This window comes from Patagioenas fasciata, chromosome 5, assembly GCF_037038585.1.
Source record: "Patagioenas fasciata isolate bPatFas1 chromosome 5, bPatFas1.hap1, whole genome shotgun sequence".
NCBI classification, from domain to species: domain Eukaryota; kingdom Metazoa; phylum Chordata; class Aves; order Columbiformes; family Columbidae; genus Patagioenas; species Patagioenas fasciata.
In genome coordinates, this window is record NC_092524.1 from 28,839,742 (window position 1) to 28,855,887 (window position 16,146).

General features: G+C 42.6%; 1 protein-coding gene across 6 annotated transcripts in view; it reads left to right on the forward strand.

Annotated features, from left to right (window-relative positions):
- The window catches only part of AMBRA1 (autophagy and beclin 1 regulator 1), a 133,222-nt gene that overhangs the window by 62,442 nt on the left and 54,634 nt on the right, over positions 1–16,146 (forward strand). The gene's annotated exons all lie outside the window — the stretch shown is intronic.

Consider the following 16,146-nt stretch of genomic DNA (forward strand, 5'->3'; position numbering starts at 1 on the left):
ATGTTCAGATCAGTCAGCCAGTGTATGCTTAACTCGCTGCTCAAGATAAATGTGCCCTGTGTGACAGGGATTTTTTTTTTCTTGTTTCCACCTGTGCAGTTTGAAGCTGGTACTGCCACCATATCTTGGTGTGCAGCACTGTTGCAAATTTAATTCTGCTAGCCAGGAATATGGAACTTGGTTTTACAGTGAGAATGGGTGTGCTTGCTGCAGGAGTCCTTTCTCAGACCACATCAGTCTCAGATACTCAGTAAAGACTCATGTGACTTCCTCCTACCTTATGTTCCTCAACATTTATGCTTCCTACGTAGCACAGTGCTGTGACCTGTTTATTAATTTCTTACCCTTCCTACTCCATGTCCCTTCTTGCTGTGTGTTGTGCATTGATGCAACAGGCTGCAGACATGTCAACAACCTGCATTTAACAGAGTAGGCAAGGAGCTCTGGTACTTGATCAGGAGCTGTGCTGGATGTGATACAAGGAGACTCATTGTAGGTAAACCGCTTGTTAGCTGGTGCTGTGTGTTCTCTGCATTTCATATTCAAAACATGGTTACAGGGCTTGGCAGGTAGGGTTTTGGTATTATGAGAAAGAAGACTTAACATCTTGATTTCCTCTATGTAGAAAGGGAATGCAACAGTCTTGTTGATGCAGCAGAGCTTTTTGCAACTATTTTGCAGCTCCTGGATGCATTTAAAATATTATTTCTTGTGCCTTACAAGCTAACATGTTAGGTAAACAAATGCACAAGTACTGTAATCAAGTTCTTATTAGTAAGTGAATTAGCCTTATGTCTTGTATCTGGATGTTTTCTGGATCTTTCATCATGCCTTGCTTTTTCAGTTTCATGCCTCAAAATGTGTAAAAGGAGCCCAACTCGAGCATATACAGATACATAAGGAAGTATCTACAGGATGGTATTGTGGGAAAAACTCTTCAGGAAAGCAGACTTTGGCCTCTTCAGGGGTCTGCTTGGGGCCCATACGTGCTGTTTAACATCTTTGTTCATCAGCTGAATGGTGGTCAGAGTGCACTCTCAGCAAAACTAGAAGGAGTAGGTGATGAACCAGAAAGTTGTGCTGCTATTCAGCAAGACCTTCATAGGCTGGGAAATGGGCCAACAAATCTCATGAAGTTTAATGAAGAGAAATACCAAGTCTTGCACCTGGGAAGGAATGACCCCATACACCACGACAGGCTGTGGATCTACTAGCTAGAAGAAACTTTGCAGAAAAAGACCTGGGGATCCTGGTGGGCAACAAGTTGAAAATAAGCCAGCAAATGTGCCCTTGCAGAAAAGAAGGCTAACAATGTACTGGGTTGAGTTAGGAAGAGCATTACCAGCAGATTGAAGGAGGTGATCCTTCTCTTCAGCCTTGGTAATGCCACATTCCAAATGCTGCATCCAGTTTGGGCCACACAGTGCAAGAAAGACATGGACATACTGGAGTGAATGCAGCAAAGGGCCACAAAGATGAGTAAGGGATTGGAGGCTCTGCCTCGAGGGGAGAGGCTGAGAGAGCTGGGACTGTTCAGGCTGGAGAAGAGAGGGCTTGGGTGTGGACCTTGTCAATACATATGAATAACTGAGAGAATGAAGAGAAGAGAGGCTGGCTCTTCTCAGCAGTGCTCAGTAAAAGGACAAAAGGCAATGGGCACAAACTGAAATTCCATTTGAATGGAACAGAATTTTTTTTTTTTTTTTCTTAATTTTGAGGGTGGTCAAATGCTGGATCAGGTTGCCCAGAAAAGTTGTGGAGTCTTTGGACATATCTGGGTTTGACTGGGGATAGTCCCTGGTAGCCTGGTCTAATTCACCCTGTTCTGAGCATGGGGCTGGACTAGAGCATTTCCAGAGGTCACTACCATCTTCAACCTTCAGTGAGTCTTCTGAATTGTGTGAGTGTACAGGAACAGTGACATGATGCTTGGGTGTAGTGTAGGTGAGAATGGAGTTTATTTTAGCTCAAGCCTTGTTAAACACACTCATGGTGGCTCTTACTGTAGAGGACTTCTGGCTCTTTCAAGGTTTGTCTGAGAAAGCAGATGTTACTGGAGAATGCTTTGTTCCTACCTTTATATGAGGATTCTTACTCTATTTTCTACCAAGAGTCTCTCATTTTCAGTTCCTTTTGGTAAACTGAACTGGAAGCTGAAAACCCTTGAATCACCTGCTTATGTAGCATTAATGCCCTTAGAAAGAGTTGGTGTGGATAAGTAGTTGTACATTATGAGCATAATTTACAACTTTATTTGCGAGTGAGATTAGCATGAGTGCAACTTTTCTGGTCCAAGTGAGTGCAGACCACTTTGTTTTACAGGATATGCTTGATGAGGTTTGAGGTGTCAGGATTTTTGGCTAGTATCTGGAAATGTGGCTGCACGGAGATTAGCAGGAGTTGGAAAGGTCTGCGTTTACTGAAGTGTGCCAGACACTCACTGTGTGTGGCTGCATTTCAGGAGCACTTTGTCCTTGATTATGCTGCCCCATGAGAGAAGTTTGTTAGAGACAAACTTGTTTGTATGACTTTGTCCTCCACATGAGAAAGCCCGGTTAAAGGGTTAAGAGGTCCCAAATACAGAGCCTTTGAAGTGCTATTTACACTTTTACTATTTTGTTTCCCAGAAGAGATGATGGTGCAATTGCAGGGGTATTGTTACCAGCCCTGGTACATATGCATTTGTGGAAGACTGTTCAAATGGGAACAGAGTGGTATTCAAAACCTTGAATTAAGCTGAAACAATAGGGAAGATTCTGAACAGTTAAAAGAAGGTTTTTATGGAATGACTCTGGGCCAGAGGCAAATTGTACTTCAAACGAGCCCGCAGTTAAGCACTCTTAAGGGTCTCCAGTTCAGTGTTACCAGTCAGTTACTGTTGACCTTTCAAAGAACCAGGCGTTAGGGGGTTGAAGTCAGTCCACTTCTGCCTGTAAAGTATGGAGTGTGACAGTGGCAATCTCAATCTATTTATTTGGAGGGCAGATCTTTCCTGCATTCACTTCATTCCTAGTGATGATCTAAGCAATGGTACATTGTGAGTAAGTGAATATTATTACAGCCCAGAGTGAGATTAGGTACCTTGGGACAAGTAATGCTTACCCCAGTTGCAGTTTATGAAGGTTTGTTTTGGGTGAAGTAGTGACTGAAAATGTCTTTGGGGAATTGCATGTGAACCAAAAGAACACGAAATCCTGTCATGATGACATAGCTCGAAGACCTTATATAGGCAGGCAATAGCAGGGAGTATGAAACTGCTGTTCTCTTCTTATATGTTCTTATTAACACCATTCCAGGTGGTATGCAAATCCATGTGCAACTCTGATGTCTGCGCTTCAGAAGGGCTCAAAGTAGCTGAAGGAAGAATTAGCTGAGGAAAACTCCAGCTATAGAATAAGCTTAATGTACTTAGCTAATCAAAGAAGCAGTAGGTACTCGTTGTTACTTAATTGGTCTAGATATATCTATGTAGAGGAAAGATTCTTGAGAGAGCACCCTTTAATTCAATAGACAAATGGCACAGAAAGATGCAGAAGCTGATGTCAGACCAATTTAGCATGGAAACAAATGCCAGATGTTTGAGTGGTGGTGTTAGGGTTTTTCTATTTCTTTAAGTCCTGCTGCATAAATTTCACCATTCACCTTATGGTAGCTAATTGCTGAAACAGGTGGGGTTTTTTTTCCGCTAGATGGGGTGTCTAAAGTAGCAAAATTGTTACCTGGGCTCAAGTGGAAGTTTATGAGCATAGTACTGATCCCACGGTTCCTGGTATATGTACAGGAATCTCGATGGGATGGCTTCAGTGGTCCCAGTGCAGAAGAGGTCCTGCTAGCCACTTGCATCATGTCACAAGCTACAGTCTGGAAGTGAACACTGAATCTGAGAAAGCTTGTATATCGTATTTGCTGATGCAGACTGCTCCAATAAGTCTTTCTCTGTATTGGTGGCTGGGAAGCTAAAGCTGACTTTGAGATTCAGAAAGGCATTGGAGAGAGATGTCAATGTTCTTAAAAGTGAAGGGTGCAGGCTGATTCCTTTTGTATGCATTGTTAAAGCGATTAATTTCTAGATACCATTATATCAGGAGGGGCGAGATTTTACAGAAGTGCTTATCTTTTTGTAGGCGGTGAGGGCCCCTTGGGGACCTGTCTCTTTGTGGGTGGTAAAGCTCACTCAGCCATAAAAGTATTTTCCCGCAGCTTGCTGCCTCCTTTTTAAAGGGGAAAGAGAAATAATAAAATAATTATCCACACTCCAGAGTGCAGAGGGGAGGCAGGAGCCCTTGTAATCTGCCATGTGGAGGGGGTAGGAATTGTCAGTGACCTGCTGCATTTGGCCGTCATCTGTGAAGAGAATAGTCATGATTTTGCTTATGTGTTTTGGGGGATGGGGGAATGGGGGAGGATGACCACCACAAGGCAAACTCTAATCCAGATTTGTTATACCAAATATAGAATATCTTCATATACATTTTTATAGCCATCCTGGCATAAAGATGGAGGAAACTCTCGCTATGGCAACATAGTTGTATATTTTATAAGTGATCTGATAAGGCTGGTGTGTACTGCATCCTAGTTCTCTTTCCCAGACATATAGGATCATACCATTGGATCCTTCTGCTTGCTATCCTGGAGGTTTTGGGTTTTTTTTTTTAATAACTGAGCTTTAATGTACGAGTCTTTTATCAGTCAGTTTATACAAATCAAAGGTTGTTTCTAGCTATTAGATTCTGCAGGGATAGTTTTCCCTCTATATGGTATATGTTACCTGAGCTTGTCAATTTTATGCTTCTTGGTCTGCTGGCTTTCCTTGATTATGGGGGAAGAAGTATGGCTTAGTATTGTAAGGTTAGTCACAACTTGCCTCCCTTTTCGGAGTTACTTTTGGGTTTTGGTTTTGTTCATCCCAAATGGGTTTACCTTACCTGTGTGGTTTACCTCAACATGAGCACACTGAAAAGTCGCCCCCTCTGTGTGGAGGCTGGAGGAGTTTTGGAACATGCCCATGGCAAAGAGCCTAGGGAAGTAAATTTAGGCTGTGGACTTTTCCAAAACATAAAAGCTGCTTTTGTTGGTGGTTTTGGGGTGTTAAACATGTGGAAGGTGGTAAATGACCTGCATGAGAGAAATTCTTAAAGAAAACCAAGCAGAGAACCTAAACAGTATTTGTGCAACAGCAAACACAGGCCCTGGTCAGGATGAGAGCACTATATAAACTTAATCAGCTTTTTAACTTGTTGCCTCAGAACGCAATCAAAAGCAAATGTAGACAGCAGGAGATTTTGTACACTAACAAATACAGACAGGAACCAAGTCGGAGATGTACTTCATAGGTGCTGTCTCCTCCCCACCCCCTGTTTTTTAAAATGAGTGTACCACTGCCTCTGGAGTGAGGCAGAAAAGGGAATGGTCTCCAGTGTCTGCAGAAGCTCGGAGAGCTGTTTTTGAACTAAGCAGGAGCTGCAAGTCAGTGCTACTAAAGGAAGCTGTATTTTGCTTTCCTGAGCAGTAGGTTGACACCCTCTCCTGCTGAGCTCAGTGTGGGCTGTAATCCAGCAGCCCTGGCACGCCAGAGTTATCATGTTCCTGAGAGTTCAAAATCAGCGGGAGCTGTGAGCCAGCCTCTATGAATGTAATTGCTCTGAGCTCTCAACTTCTGCTAAATTCCCTGGTAGCTTGGCTTCTGAGTCCAGCTCTTGCTGATCTGGGAACCAGGTTCACATCTCTTTCCCTTCCTTCAAGCACTGCCTGAAACCATGTACAATTTCAGCTGTATCAAGCTGCATCAACCCACCTGTTTTTGCTGCAATGGGTGGAAAGGAGTACGTAGGTGCAGCTTATGACCCATTAGGTAACTTCAGAGCTGGCAGCAAACACAGAGATCGGTGTGGAAGAAGTTGTGGTGATGTTCATAATTGCTCATTTGTCTCCTTCATTATCTTTGGGAGTGGTGAGAGTGGTAGTGGTAGAAGTCACTCACAGAAAGCAAGGGACTAGCAGTTCAAGAAGCAAAAATGTTACCACCTTTGGTAAGTAAGGGGTAATGATGATGGTTAGACTACTAGTCCTGAGCTTTGACCAGGAAGGAGTCACTAGTAGCAAAGCAGCTTTAGTAGTATTTTAAAGATGGAAGGTAGGCTGGAGATGATCCAAATGGGACTTGTCAGAAAACCAGAAGTGGTTGCCAGGAGTTCACGTGGTGCAGTTTGAGAGCTAGAGGTAAGAAGAACATGAGAGTGAATGCATTTCCCTTTCTCACTGTAGATGTACCAACTGTGATCCAGAGTCTCTGAGGAATCTAGAGATGCAAGAAATTAATGCATATTTGTATTGTGAGGAGAAGGAGAAGAGCATACAAATGTGTTCTGTCAAATGGCAAGGGATGGAAATTGGCACAAAAGAAACAGGGATATGGAGATAAAATCGTAGAGGCAGGTGGAGAAGGACTGGGTAGATGCTTCTATATGCGATGGGAAGATGTGCAAGGCGGGGGGAAGGTTGAGAGGATGGAGGAAGTAATGTCATTTTGTAATTTTCATATAAGCAATTGAGATTCTGCAGAGAAAACTGGAGGTTGGAGGAGGGGAGAGTTTGAGGAATGAGTCAAAGGTGGTGATGAGGCAGCTGGGATTGCAGGCGTGGGTTTCAGTTAAGCTGGAGAAACAGTTTGTCTTTTTTCAAACAATTGTTCATATTAGTATTCATGGTGTGGGCATGCATGCACCCATCCATGTGATGTGTGTCTCCTGGTGTGCTGCACGTACGAGTTGTTTGAGCATTGGTCTTTTGGTTCATGACTGACCACCCCGGTCAGACCTCTGTGTCTTCCTCGAGGTGCCATAGTAGAAAAGTTCTGTACTGGAAGGAATTGGTCTGATGACAGGAACTGGTATCATTGGTAGGTCAGGCTCAAAATCTAATGGGGAGTATGACTGGGGGAAGGAGGCAAACACCCAATACACACACAGACCCACCCATATCCCCATTATGAGGACACTGGAAGTATGAAGGACATCCAAAACTACTTTAACCAAGTGGAAGGGAAAGACGACACAGGAAGAAAAGGGCTGAGGGTAGACAAATGGTGCTTATAGACTGGAAATCAAGATAGAATGAGAGAGAAGGGTTGATGGCAAACGCTGGAAGACATTAAGTTGTGGTAGGGAGGGAGTCAATAACAAACAGTTTAGAGAAATTGCTTACAGGACACATGAAATGAAGAAATTTGCAAGGACCTTGAAAGGTGAGGTCAGAAAGCATATCGCTAAGGACTTGATTGGGTCGTCTGTGCGGAAGGCACAGAAGGGGTGCGAGAGAGTGTATTTCCGTCTTCTCCTGGTCCAGCTGGGCTATTGAGGTTCCACAGAGAACCAGCAGTACCTGGCTGCTCTGCTCACAGAGAAACCAGCAGTACCTGGCTGTCAGTCTCCCTACTCCTGTGATTGTAGTGAGCTGTTTCCTAATTTAAGCTGTCCTCTGACTTGTGAGACCAAATAACATTGTCCTTTGGGACTGTAATTTTATACCAAGAGGCTAACCCAGAGTGCTCATCATCTTCTAGGTTGTAGCAGTGCTGATTATTCGATTTAGTAGGAGCTGGACCTCTGGCACTGCTGCTGTGGGGATGAGATCTTCAAGCATCTCACCACAGTTTCTTTTTAGTTCATGACCTCCTGTAAAGCATGGCCTGCTCCAAATCTTGATTGTATCTAATCTAAAATCTTACCACAAACCAGTAAATTGTGATTGTCCTATTTTCATTGTCTGAATTTCCCTCTACTTTTCTTACAGATGCTGTGTGCATTAGCTGTGGTGGTTATAGTGGATAGCAGTGTCTTGGACAGGTCTGCATGGTAACCTCTGGAAGTATTATGAACTAATTCAAGTTGGATTAAAGTCAAGTCTGCCCTAAAAAAGAAAGAAAACTCATCTGGAGTGTCTGTCCATTGTGCAGCCCAGGGCCTGCATGCTGAGTAGCTAGAATGTACTTCTGCTGCCTTAAGCTTAGGTCTTATTTTTTCTGTGTGTGGCTTTGAGTTTGACTTTTAATATTCCTTAAAATAATGGGATAAAGTGTTAGTCTCTTTTCATCTTGTAGTTGCTTTTGTAATGGCTGTGGATTGGACCTGTCAGGGTTGAACTCTGCTGTTTACAGAAGTCACTGCATAAAGCTTGGCTGAACTCCTTGATGGGGTCCAGCTGCCCTCTGGAAGCTCTGACATTGCATCCCTGTTCTGAATGTCACACCATATACCTGGACATTGTTCCACACTGGTCCCTCAGCATGTGTACCAGCAGCCTCATCAGTCCTGCTCCACATGGTCTGGGTCACGCCTTGAGCCTAAATTTCTGCATTGGCTCTTATGCAGTAATCCCTGCAGATTCACTGAGGTGCTAGAACCTACTTTTTTGCCTTAAAACTAATGGTGATAAGGAGCAAGTCCTGTTTCCATTACTGTCATCTGGATCAGCCCAAACTGCACTCAAAACATTGTGAAAGCCAAATATTTTATTTGCTGTAGGTTTCTTTGTTATTTTCCAGTTGGAACAAGGTGGTCTCCCCATTGTGTTCTTCCAGCCTGGGCTCCCTCCTTTCCATCTCACTATGCTTTGAATTCATATTGCTTTCCCATTAGTTAAACTATTGTTAGATTTTTGTGTTTTTCCAGCTTGCTTGTTTTATGCTTTTTTTGTTATTGTCTCCCTGCTTACCGCCATACCCAGAAAACAGTGAGCCTGGCTGCTTACTTCCCCATTCCTGTCCAGCCTTCTCTTCTTTTGCTCATCAGATTTGGGATACCTCATAAATTGTTCTCTTTAGCAATGCCTCTCCAGCTTTGTATTTCCTAGGCTAGGTTAGTGCCTCTTTTCTTTGCAGACACAGTGACTGTGCAGGACTGACTGGTCTGAAAAAAGGCTCTTAATGAGTGCAGCACACCCTTACAATACATTCCTTGAATGCCACCTGTCAGCTCTTCATTTGCCATAAGACACTTTATTAGTTTATTATGGAGTTTATTTAAGTTGTCAGGACCTGCATTGTTATTAATGGAGGTGCATTGTTCTGTGAGAACATACGACTTCATCTTAACCTCCCTATACCAGTACAGAATCAGAACAGACAAGTATTTCCTCAGCTGACCTGTCTTGCTCACAGGATATTATGACTATGAAATGTAATCAACCTTTGAGCGTGTTTACCTTAGTGCTTTATATTGTGGTAGTAGCTCAGTGCACGTGACTAAGCTGACACAGCATTTGCATTGCCAGTTTGGACGCACAGGGCTTGTGCTGTAATATAGCAGTGCTGAAATGTGTTTAAGGATAGTAAGAATTTTTGCGAGTCTTCCATTCACTGGCAAGTGCAAGGCTTTGAATGTGTTTCTGTGCCTGGAACCTTTATTAATACTGCGTACTACTATTTCTACAATGAAAACTGGCTCCAGTGTGGATGCTTGGTGTTGCACTGATACACAGTTAAATCTCAGGAATTCAAACCCTTCTAGGGAACATACTGCTTCTTGGATTAGTGAAAGTTTGTATTACTGCAATGTGGTGGTTGATAAAGCATGCATTTGCTCTGTGAAGATCCTGCTGAGTTTTTTTTCCACCGCAGATGAGTGTTTTGGCATAAGACACACACATTTAAAGTTGTGCTAAGCACACATTCTTTCAGTAAGAACTGCAGAGGCGGTAGCAGGCATTTGGCTTGCTGATTTGTTTGGAATAATAGGATTTCATGTAGTTAAAATGCACACTCACAATGAAAAAGGCTCTTCTGTGTAAAAGCAGTTTCACTCATTAGTTTTGTACCTATTCTGCATCTCTTTGTTGGCATAGCTATATTGGTTAGATGGGAGTGCTGTTACAACACTATTTGAGCCTCTGTTCTGGAGAGGGATTATCTGGTGTGAACTGAAATTGTGGCCATGCTAATTTATTAACTATGTAGTTGATGATAAAGTATAACCTGTGTGGAATATGGGCTAAAGTTGGTAAGTGTCTTGGCAAACAGTCCCTGCAAGAAAATCTCAAGAAATTGCAGGAGCTCTGAATTATCTAAGACTATATACAGCAGTTTTGGCAAGGCTGGGTTAGTGTGATACTGCATTAGCATCTACATTAGACAGCAGAACTGCAGTAGACCTAGTAGACAGTGTGGGTGATATGACAGCTATGGAGGACACAGGCTTTAGCCTTGGGTGGTAAGGACGTTCTCATTAGGCAACGACAGCAACCCCATGAACGAGTTTTTTTGTTGCTGCAGTGGAAATACTCCTCTGAATCCAGACAAACTCTGCTAGACCAGAAAGTTAACTTCTTTAATGATTGTTGGGGGCAAAAGTGTGTTAATACCACAGTGATTCAGTTTCTGGATGTCTTTGTTATTGGCCAAGGCACTGCTGATGGAGAGGCTGGCTGTGGGCATACCAGTGAGACCTTGCAGACTTTTCTTTAAGAGAGCTGGTGCCAGGATGCAGACGTGCAAATGACCCTTAAAAGTCAGATGTTTAGATTTTTTGCTTTGACATGGAGCAGCAATACTTGAGGGCTCTGACCAGCCTGAGTCAGGTTGCACAATGAGCTCAGATGGGCTCTTGTGCTGGGAAGACCAGAAGAGGGGAAGTCTGGGAAGGCAAGTCCCTGTTCCCAGTATAGCTGCTCGAGGAAGTTTGTCCTTATGTTCTTCAGAAATGCGGCAAAGTCAGATGGGAGCTCTGGAGACTGGAGAGCTTAGAGTCTGGTGCCTGCTCGCAGCTCCTTGGTGGAAGGCTGCCCCCTTTGTCTAGTGCCTGCAAGACTCTCCATCCGAGGCAATTAGGATTAGCAGGCACATTTCATGCTCTGAAAAGTCAGAAAGGGAAATAAGAAGGAGTTTTACAAAAGGAAATGCCTACCAGGCACAGATTTTGTTCTGGTTTTGTGCAGAGAATAAACACAGACCTGAAGGTTAAAAAGCAGACTTCCAACAGCATTTAATGAAGGGCTTGGAAATGATGCAAGGGACTTAATGACAGGAGAGAGCAGAGGCATTGCAAGGGGCGGAGTTGGCAGAGGGAGGAGCCCAAGCGACACACAGCATAGATGAGCTATTGAGACCTTCCTCATTCACCTTCACAGGGATTTCATGAGACTTAAAACTCTGGCAAGAGAGATGTGGCATTTTGATTTGGAGAATCACCTACTGTTTCTGGAAGCTTAAGAGGGAGGAGGGCTGTGAACATGCCCTCACGTGCAGGTTCAAACAGAGGTGAAATAGGAGAATACATGTTTCTTTAGACACTACAAAGTTCAGCTCTCTTCTGCCTTTTCATCTGTAGTGTGTCCTGGCCTCATTCCCTTCAACCTTTCCGTTTAATTCTGAAAAACTCTTTTCTCTTGCAATGTCTGTTGCTTTCACATCTATTATCTTACTGATTTCTTTTTTTAGTAGATTGATATAGACCTCCAGATGGAGAAATGACTGTAACCCAGATTATTGTTTCTCCTTACACTGACAAGGTAAAGTTGTCTTTATCTCCCCGGTATTTTCCAATAAATAGGTTTCTGACTCCTATGTCAGGGCAGTAGCTGATTTCTCTTACAGCTTATTCTGTGACTACCAGAGGATTTTATGGTATATGGAATAACAGAAAACAGGAGGAAAGTATAAACCCCTTTGTCCAACTGCTTTACTCATTGTTTTTTGTTAGGGCTTCTTTATGCATACTGACAAAATCATCTAACTTGGTGGAAATATGCAGAAAAGGTCAAAACAAAATATTGTTAAATAAAATGCAGATTGGAAGGTATTTTTAGTGCTTGAATGTTTTCTCTAAAAGGCTATACTGCAGGAAAGATGTTTTACTGCTCGAATCATATGGTGGTATGAGGCATGCTTTTAACCCATGCTGCTGTCACATGGAAATAAAGAAATGGTCTCACAAAACAAGCAACAATGTCTGCAGAAACTTCCTTTCACAGCTTCAGCAGTTAGCTTACTGAAGACTCCAGCCTTGACTCTCCTTCCCCAGCAAGCAGCCCAAATGAGAAAAGAGAGAGCTTTTTTTCCCACCAACTTGTGAAACAACTTGTGAGTTCTTTCAGCCAATGGTGACAGATGTGTTTTTCTGTTTCTGTAACCTTTTCTTGTCAAGCTCTTCAAATGATACAGCATTTCTATTTGCAGGAAGATTTCTCTTGACTGCCTAGCCTGATAACGTTTGTTTCCACCTGCGTGCTTCATGGAGCACCTCTGTCTCTTTACACACCATTCCAGTACTGTACCCAGTATAAGAATTCTGAGAGTCTCACAGTGATCTCTAAACAAATTGGGTTTTGCTGTTTAAAATGTGTATGCGTGCATGCTGTTACATAGCATAAAACAATCAATATAGTGGAGCCTTCCCATGGAACTTCCCATCCACTGCAGCTAAGAGCATCAGAAATGAGAAATGAGAAAACAAACAGCTGAGCCTAAGCAGTCCTTGTTTGTAAAGATTTTCTTACATGCAAGAAAATCGCACTTGCTGGCTTCATTTGAGTTTTACAAATGTGAGAGCCCCACTAAGACTTGCAGCTCTGCTTCTTTTGGCAGCAGGATTTGGGGCTTTGGTTCTCTGGCGAAGTGTACTTATTACCCTGCAAGAACAAACTCTTAAACCATGCAAACGAAGTATCCGCTGAAGTATACGCTGAATAATTACGTATCAGTAACAAGATGCAACTATTACTTTGTGTTCAGTAGCCAAAGTCAGGCTCTCACTTGTCTCTTTCATCCCTTCTCCTTTGCAGCAGTTATGTTGCTCACCATTTGTCACAAAGGTGAGGCATGAGTAAGACGCTCTGGTATGCCCACAGCTCAGATGGTATTTCTCTTTACCTTTTTTTTTTTTTTTAATTTTTTGATGGCATGAGAGATTATGAATCTTACAGATTTAAAAAAAAAAAGTACAAAAATTGTTTTAAATCCAGTCAGACTTTTGTTGTGGCAAGGCTGTACTTGAGGTGATGATTGGTAGTGATTTAGGAGGTTAAAAGGAGAAATTCCTTCCAATTTATTTGGTTGGGTTTTTTCTGTTCAACAGTGCATGTCTGATATGGGATGGTTGCAGAAACTTCTCAACAAGTTGGAGACTTAAACCACTGTCACTAACAGTAGCTGAGAGGGCTGATGTAGCTACAGCAAGAAAATGGAACTGCTTGTTCCTTATTGGACACCTTGAGTAGGATGAGGACTTCCTAAACAGTGACCTTTGCTTGCTCCAATGTGTATATGCAAAGGCTGTGATAAGACACCTTATTAGTCACTGAGGCAGGTACAGGGTTTTTTTTCATCTGAGAGGTTCTGTGTGAATATTGCGGGCTCAGCTCTTGCTTGTTCTGGAAACTTGCCTCATACTGTTCATATCTGATTTTTTCCACTTCCATGTGTAGCAGGGTGACATGAGCAGGGGCATCTCTGTGGGGTGAACAGCAACAGAGAAGTAGGAATTCGCTTTCTTAAGGAACAAAATTATCAGCTTGCTCGGTGAAGTGCAAACAATTCAGATAAGAGGGGAATGCATTCAAAAGGGACCTTATTAACCTCTTCTAGTTTCCCTGAGGGAAAACTGGACCCTGCCATCAGACAAATGATTCCCAGATGCATTTCTGTATTAATTGTTATATGATCAGACTGAGGAAGATCTCTAACATCAGGAAAGGAAGATGTCAAGGAGCCATCATGACTGAACTCAAGATGGAGGCTTTGTTCAGGAGAGCAGTTCATTTATTGTTTTTGTTTCTTACAAATAAACTGATTTCCTTTTGAAGCCTGAAACTGTGGGTGGAAAATCCCCTTTTCTATGTGATGCTTGCATTGTTCACAATGTGAGTGAAGCCCTTGGGCACTTGACTGGGCTCCTATTAGGATGGTCATCTTCACTACCTGCAGCTGAGGCCTCCTCAAATTCCTATAGCTGGTAGGACTGTGGAACTCAGCATGCTAAGCATTGCCTCTTCTAAAAGGAAATTTTGCAAAAGGAATGAGCATGAATGGGAAATTGCATTTCTTCTTATATCATATATCTGAGGTAAAGGAAAAACAGCTTTTTGGAGGGTTCGATTTTCGAAGAGAGAGACCTCTTCAAGGCTTTCTCAGTTGACATCAAATCTAAGATCCCTTTAGTGCTTAGCATATGCCAAACTACCCTTAGTAACATTTTGTGCATCCATTCATGAAAATCGTTCTGCCTACTTCTTATTTATAGCTTGCTGGTATATTGAAAAACAAGCAAAATAAATCCTTGAAGATACCAGGTTGCTATACATACTGTTTCTACAGCATTAGTCTGGTTTTAGATAGCTGGCTTGGCTGCTTCAAAGGCCGTGTCTTCGTGGTAGCCTGGAACAGATTTTTGCTTAGACTTGTCAAATTCATATTTGGCATCTAATATATTTACTGAGATCAAAGGTAGTCCCCAAAACCAGGCTACCTCATAAAATACTTTAGGGTCAGAGATGTGCAAGAACCTGTTACATCTCTGCTAGGCTTCAGGTATCAGTAATCCCATTTCAGCTGAATTCAGATTGCTTCAGAACTGCTTGAGAATGTGGTGCATTCTTGCAGCAGAGAGCTTTATCCTGGGTTTGTCAAATAGATTTGTCCTGTGTTTTGGGCTTCCTGGAGCCTGGATTATAGTAAATCCAGAACTAGTAAATTTAAAACTCATCAGCTCTGGTAGATCCTTTCTGCAAGTGTAGGCTAACCTAGATCATTAGCTACAGTTACAGAGTGGCTTGTAAAGAGGTAATTACTTTTCAAAGGTACTCATGCTTAAACATGCAAGTACTAATCTAAGGGGAATTTTATACCAGGGCCTAATCACTGTCTCAAATTGAGTCACAAATTAGCTCGGGGACTTCTCCAGTTTCTTCAAGCTTATCTGTAAGCATATTAATGAATTTTGCTCTTACTATGAGGGGACCTACCAGACATTAAAAACCTTAAGAGTAAAGGATCTAGTCTAGAAAAAGAAAAAAAAGGAGCTCTGGTTTCTGGTAAATACACGGGAAATAAATTCCCATAATATGCAGATGTTCCGTGTTCTTAAGACTTATTTTAGAGCTACACAGGCTTTGCGGTACATTAGCTCTTCCTCTGAGAGTCTTATAGTAGTAGTCTGGAAGTATCCCGCTTTTCACTAAAGTGGTGCTGGAGTGCCATGGAAGATGGTTTTGCACCACTTCGTTCCCTTTCAGTCTAAACTCAGACATTGACTTGCATGGCTTGATATAATACCTAAATGAGCAATAGCTGACTGGCAAAGGTTCATGTCAAAATGAGTTGGTCCCTGTGAGGGGATTGAGACTGACGGCTAAGATCTGTCACGTGTAGGTGGCCTATAAGAAAAGATTTGAGTTTTGTTTTTTTTAAGTCTTTGTTAAGACTTTTTTCCCCCCACTCTTTAAATGCTCTTGTCATGTGCTGAGTGGGGGTGGATGGAGATCGGGGTGGTGGGGGGAGAAGGAGGGGTTGCTGAAAGCATTTGTCTTCATTTCTGCCATCACCCAGTGTTTATTACACAGTGATAGACAGACGCAGGAAAGCTGCCAGTCAAACCTGCATTCACTGCATATCAATTGGCCTTTGCTTTGGGTTTCTGCATTTTGAAATCTACATCATCTCTGCAGTAAAAGGTCGTTCTGTTAATGAGGATGACAAGCCCAAGACCCTCAGGTACCCAGTGCAGTCACTTGTGATCCCATCAAAGAGTGGAAGAGCCAGGAATCAGGACAGACTGTCAAGTGCTTGGTGAGAACTGCTGCTTGTAAGAGCCGATCTACTGCTGTCTACATCTAAGAAGCTGAAGTGTGTTGTTTGCCTCCAGGTTATACTAGAACTTAAATGGCAACATCACCTTCTTCTTCTTCTCACCCAGGCTGAAACCGTGACTGGGCAAAGCCAGCTGAGAATGAGTTCTCACGCTGCATGGTGAACAAAAACTCTGTAGTGAGGATTTTAACTTTTTAAAGTTTGCCACCCATGATCTCAAATCTTCCCTATCAATCAATGCAAAGAGCAAACAACAAAGGTTGGATAGCATAGTTGTGTACTGGGGCGGGGGGGTATTTTCCTCCCTAAATTGGATGTCTGAAATGTTTGCATGCTTTTAATCATCTTTA